This window comes from Lissotriton vulgaris, chromosome 10, assembly GCF_964263255.1.
Source record: "Lissotriton vulgaris chromosome 10, aLisVul1.2, whole genome shotgun sequence".
Taxonomy (NCBI): Eukaryota; Metazoa; Chordata; class Amphibia; order Caudata; family Salamandridae; genus Lissotriton; species Lissotriton vulgaris.
In genome coordinates, this window is record NC_141698.1 from 902,648,243 (window position 1) to 902,655,134 (window position 6,892).

General features: G+C 40.5%; 1 protein-coding gene across 1 annotated transcript in view; it reads right to left on the reverse strand.

Annotated features, from left to right (window-relative positions):
- Positions 1-6,892, reverse strand: part of LOC147688983 (calcitonin gene-related peptide type 1 receptor-like) — a 2,326,554-nt gene that overhangs the window by 2,060,375 nt on the left and 259,287 nt on the right. The window lies entirely within an intron of this gene.

Genomic DNA, 6,892 nt, shown 5'->3' on the forward strand with positions numbered 1-6,892 from the left:
GATACCTTATCACGGGTAAGTCATTAGGCTTCCCCCATCAACCATCTAACCATCTTTCCCCTTTTAACATTTAATTTTTGAAGCCCATAGAACCGGGCTCTCACGCATTCAATACGTGTGCTTAAAATAATTTTTTGCCATCTATAGCACACCGCCAAAGAGGAGACGCACCCGTTCCCTTTAAGCAGTACAACTGATGGATCCCCTCCCGGCTTCCGCCTGAGACGCAGCCGTACTCAGGTATTACCTTTCTCTTAACCTATTGTTGGATACCATAAACAGGATTGCTAATGCTATTTAGAACGCCTTGGCATACAAACAATTCAAATCACAGCAACTTTTGCATAATATGATTTTCTGTTTTAACAGAGTGCCAACACTCGAAGCTTATCACCGACCATTAAGGCGGGACTTAACGAGTTAAAGTGTCTATCACACGTGACCCTATTGGATAGACGCTTCCATACCAGTCACAATTCTGATTCTGACTAACATAGTGGTAAGGACATTTTCCACGATGTTCTCAGTCATTTTGACTATTTTAACAGATGTCCAAGGACATTCCCCTCTTCAATGCCTCCTTTATGAGTTTCTTTCCTTTCTTTCTCCCCCATTCTACCCACTTAGAACGCAACCACGAGGTCCAGACTAGTTTCAACCCATACATTTGGAGTTGAACTTTAAGGTAATAGAATTTATCATACAGAGAGAATCTGTACACTTATGGAGAGAGTCTGTTTGACCTTAACGTATAACAAATACCGCCGTTTTTCCACGCTAAACGTCACGTAGACGCTCCTGCTAGATTCTATCACCAATAATTTCACAAATCACTTCACCTTAGAACACTTCCTCTTGGATGCCCAACCACCTCACAAACCTTCGGATTGTAGGATCACTGTGTGCGAGCGAACAACGACCATACACACATCCTTTATATCACCGTACCTCACCACCTGTGCACCACCACACAAGGCCAACCACCCACATCCTTGTAGTGGTATACTTCCTATGTCTTGAACGACATCACTAATCACACCTACTATGTGCGAATGAACACGCACGTCACTACTGCATGTTGGATGCACTTCTGTCACCATATGCAGTATGTCACTATGATATGACGTAAAAATGAACATGCATACGTTATTTTTTTAACCACCAGCCCTGAAGAGTCGTGTTGACTCAACCGTACACGACGAAACACGTGTCGGCGATTGTGACATTCCTCAAGTCTGGAGAAAATAAACCAACATCTTGCTGTGACAAGAAACACACAAAAGAATCTGCTTCTGTTCATTAATTCTCATCAGTCATTGTACTTTATCTGTGAGAACATATTGTAGTTGCGAGAGCTTAGCTTTGTAAGGGAACCGCTCATTGTTGTGGTGGTCAGGGGGCAGTAATATGCATGGCGGGACAGGCCCGGTCCCGCCAAGCATATTTCAAGATTTCACTTCACCGGCGGTGTCATGGAGGATCCTGCTCCATAAACACCATGGTGGAGAGGAAACAAAAGGGGCCCTCCAGGGCCCCCAGCCCCTACTCCGCATGGAGATGCACACAGGGGGTCTCAATATGTGCCCACTGTGTTCATGCACCCCAGTTCCTGCACAGCATTGACCTTTCAGTCCATATCATGCAGGGAACTGTTTTTAGCGTACCCATTGCAGTGCCCATTTTTAGAGGCACAGCCAAAGGAATGCCAAAAACCAGCCCACCAGACAGGAGGAAACTCCTAATCTGGTTGGTGGTGCAGCGGCAGGTGCCACCAAAGTAATAATTGGGCCCTTTATCTTTTCCACAGAGCCAGTGAAGAGCTCCTAACTGTGGCATCATGTGGTTAGGACAGTATAAATCCATCAACTCAGTACTTGCCAGTTTTGCATGTTGATAATGCCTATCTCTCATGTACAACAAAAGTCCCTTTCTGCCATTATGTCTAGCTGGTCCACTTACTATAAATATACAATTGATGTACTGAATAACAGTAAAGATACAATCAAAAGACGGATTCTCGAAATAGCAAAAAGTGTAACATTTCTGGATTTTGCAAAAACCTGAATATTTAATTTAAACTTCTTTTCCTGGTATCAATACAAGCAGACAAAGCACCATATGTAGGATGTAAAGTGCCCTTTTATTTCTGTGTTTCCCTCTTCAATTACCTGTTTAGATTTCCAGGTGAGAAGTAGTGGCATTGTCTTTCTGTCTACTTATGTTCCTTCTTCAGAGATCTTTAACTATTTATTGGTATTCATTTCTTTCAAAAGGCTCCCTGCACAGTCTTTGAGATGCTTCCAGGTGCATTATGGCGCTCAAAGCAGGTGTCATGTAGGGAGGAGGCCAGGCTTTAAGTTATAACAGTACAGTCCGAGAGTTTCACCCAAATGAAAGGAAAATGTTTAAGATGGAAGAAACCATTCTCTTAGATGAAACGAACTCCATTTCAGCAATAGACTTGTAACATGTTCAGTAACTCGAGGTAGGTCTTCGGTGCCTAACTATCCTATTGTGGTTTGGGAGGGAAAAGTAGGACCAGGTACTTTATGTTAGATGATGAGAAACATCAGTCAATCTAGCCCGAAGTTGATCTAATCTAACCTTAAGGTAAAATGCTCAAAAGAACCTCCAAAAGTCTTCCTCTTTGTTTAAGTGTTGTAGAGAAGTGTTCCAGAAGAGTTAACCCATGGGAGCGCAGTGATTTTCTAATGGTGTATCTGGAGAGGTGAATACGAGAAACTAACCTTAGATGCCTGTCTATCCCATTACATAAGTCTCTCATTGACTGATTTTTAAAACATAATATTTAAGTCCAACCCAGTGATAATTGCTACTTCTGTATCTTTATTTAAAGAAAATTATGCATAGGTGTTTACCAATTCCTGTAAGTGCTTTGATATAAACGAGCTCTAAATGTATGTGTTTATATAAATATCTATTGTCTCAATCTCTCCAGGAAAAAACTGTTACATCCACTCTTATGTAGCACAGGTGGCGGTTATGGGTGCTGCTCCAGGACATAAATTAACAGAAATTGTATCCCTCAGTGACTAGACAAACTGGCACTCCAGGGTTGTAGAATCAGCTGTGTTTATTAAAGTAAGTTATGAGCTTCGGCATTCATAATATAGTTAAGTATGCTTTTTCAAAGACTGTGCTTTTTTTGGTTCACTAAGAAATTTGGCACTGTTTAATTAATCTTCACAAATCATTTCTCCCCAAAAAGTTAATCCACCTCAGCTCTTTCCTGGAACGTTCTGGAGTCATCAGTCAAGTAGGTGCAGAGAAAAAAGGGGGGGTCCCAAAATGTAAAATCTCCATGCTTTTCCCATAGACTTTGTAGGCAGGGCTATAGAACACACTGCTGAATGGATTTACACCAAATTTGTCAGGAAATTCAATTTTGGTCTGCAGATGTTGCTTTTGGTGTAAATCTGTTTAGTAGTTTTTGAGATATCAAAGGTCAAAAATATTTTTATATTATGGCAGTAGGGCTCGCTAAGTCTCGCAAGCATCCCGCAAGAGCAAAAAGCAGAATGTAAGCCTTGAAATTGGTTGAGAGGCTTGTTTTTCCCAGAGCCTTCAAGCTCTCGCAACAGGCTCCTGTGAGAACGTGCATTCTGATTGGCTGGCTTTTGGTATATTAGAAATTACCAGGTCGCCATTACTGTTTACCATGAAAAATTGGAGGTGTTGATAAAAATGTAGTAAAAAAGCTACATTAGCGGGCAGCAGAAAGGCATGCTGGCCCTCTAGATTAAAGAAAGGAGGTGTCTAAAGGATAACTACTGTGAAGAAAAAAAAATTATATTGTTTTAACAAATTTTTAGGACCTCGAGGGACTCTCACAGGATTGTGAATAGTAAAAAGGAGTAGATGAGTTCTCAATACACTTTGTCAGTAGGAATGCACATTGTGGCCCTTGTTTTTGAGAGGAAGTTTGTAAGAGATAAGTTGTGTGATAATTAGAATGTTATTTTTTTTTAAATAATGTCACGATCCCACACGACTCTTGCAGGAGCATAGAAAATTAAAAAGGAGTAAGTGATCTTTGAATGCATTGCATTAGGCACACTTGCAATTGAAGGAAGAAGTATTACCAGAGTTGGTGTTTATCAGTCTTTACTAGTTATGTCCATCGAATTGTTAAGAGTTGTGATTAGCGTGCAGTCTCTTCCCACACCCTAGTACGCACACCTATTATCAGAGAGAGGGGTGTCAGTGGTGAGGACAGCCCCTCTCCACTCACTACTACACATACCCATCATCTCAGTGAGAGGTGTCAGCATAGAGGCCAGACCCTCTCAACACACCCTACTATGCACAACCCTCATTTGAGAGATAGGTCTGAAAGGACAGGTCTGTAATTTTCCACACCCTACTATGCCACTAGTCATCTGAGGGAGAGCTGTTAAAGGAGAGGCCAGTCCCTCCTCACACACTACTACATACACCAGTCATCTGAGAGAGAGGTCCGAACAGAAAGTAGAGCCCCTCCCCACACACTACTATATACACCCATCATCTGAATCTGAAAGAGAGAGGTCTGAAAGGAGAGGCCAGACCTTCCCCACACACTACTATGCACACCCGTCATCTGAGAGAGAGGTCTCAAAGGAGATGGCAGTCTTACAACACACTTTCCTATGTACACCTGTTACGCAAGAAAAGGGTCTCAGCGGAGAGGCCAGTACCTGTACACATCCCATTATGCAGAGTTATCACTTGAGCAAAAGGTTTAAAATCAGAGGGTAGTACCTCCTCATACTCCAGTATGCACACATTATACAATAGAGGGCTCTCAGTAGAGAGACTAGTGCTTCCCATATACTATTTCCCTACAGTTGTGCTGTGAGCCTGTGAGAGTCTCCGGATAGTAGAGTTTAAACTTCAGAAAATTAGACTTGCCCATTAAGTTCGTACAATCTCGCAAGGCACTCCCATGACCTGCATGGAAAATTGCTCAGCCTGCCACAGTGTGTTTTATGATCTAGAGCCTTTTGCGATACCCGCATGGAAAAATACTGGGCCTGGCACGAGGTGTTTTATGCAAGAGTTGTGTGAGATCGTATGTAGAAATAAAAAAAAAAAAAGGCCAAGGCTCAACCAATAATTACCATTCTTATTACATATTTGAATAATTCACGTGATGTGATTGACTGAAGAAGCAAAGATAGCTCAGTTTGCCCTTGGTGCTTTGAAGGAGAAGGAATTCCCCCTGAGATGTCCTCAGCAGATGTGACTTAAAATGGTGTTAGAGAAGCACAGAAAAAAACATGTAATAAAGTCACTAACCACTCCTCTTCCATCTGGAACTTTTTAGAATGTACATACCCGATCTTTGAAATGCTACCTCAAGGCAAGCTGTGATTATCGCTGTATTTACTTGTGTGGATAAGGCATGTTAGATTAATTAATATGTGGTAGTGAGGAATTGTTATATTGTATTCTCTGAGATGTCCTATCACAGTTAAAAACGTAAGTGCTTTATAAACTTGGTCTGGAGAAGTTGCCAATATTACACACCAAAATCTGTGAAATAAGATACAATTAATGTGCAGCACAATTTCAACCTTGATTTTAACAACCCTTCAATTGTTCATTAAAGATCTGATTTAGGGTTCACCAGAACGAATATTCTATGGCATCCTATAAGGTGACAGGATATCCGTCCCATTTGTGATGAAGTATCCCATCTGCCAAACTCTAAATTAGCCCTTAAAGACCTGATTATGATTGTGTTGGTTAATTCTGGCCCATGCATAAGCCTGTGTTTACGCCTGGGTTGGAATTACAAGTTTGAAGGTATTTAACGCAACTGATAATTATTGGATCCGTTAAATGACTCTACTTTCTTTAAAGTTTTGGCAGGTCATATCCACCAAACTGTATCAAAGGAAAAGCTAGTGGTTATTACATACCATATTATGTGCATTTTTGTGTGTTGAAAGCCAAAACCCACGTTATTCTCTACAAACTCATAATACATATTATTTATTGAGGCCCATACCCTGTGATATTGCTATGTATCAGGTGAGTTAAATAAGATCTAATTTTGTAATCAGGCCCTAATAAATCTTATAATCTGTTAGAATTATACCACCATCTACCGCCTAACGCGTTGATGTACATGAAACTGTAAGGATAATTATTGTGGAAATATTACCTACCCAGGTGCATTTGCGTTTAATACCTCTGACATAAAGCAATCTTCTAAACATCAGTGGACAATACACGTATTTACTAGCTAAATAATTTTCCCAAGTGTCATATTTTATTACATGTTTCAGTGTTGTAATAATTTCCAGATGCTAAATTTAATATTTGCAAGCACGGCATGGGTAAATTGTAAACAGTTATATTTAAAATCACTGTGGGTTTTAACATTTTTTTTTCAGTAAAGTTTCCAGAATGGTGTGGCTACAAATCACAATACCCCTAAAATACTTCAGTCCAGCTGTGTCCTACATTTCTAGCTCGTTATTAAATGCACAATTTTCTGATGCAGTATCATAATGGACCTTTCTGACACAGCACAGAGCCGGGTCGAGAGCCTGTTTTTACGCCTTCAGGGTGTAAAGTGAATTCATTTATCTTGATGTTCCTGCCAGTTAGTAGTGTTTTATTTTCACATAGTACAGTTAGGAAACAGTGGGAAAGGTATGCTGTTTCCATTTGCGAGCTCTGGTGACCTGAAATAAAGTACCAATTAAGAGAAATATCTGGTTTAATAAATTCACTTTAAACCCTGCAGGTACACAAACAGACGCATGACTGTGCTTCATCAGAAAAGCCCATCTTGATAGGGAACTTGGTGTATTTTTTAAAAACATAATAACGCCTGATTACAGGCTCCCATGTAATCTACAAATAACTCGCAGTAAACAAT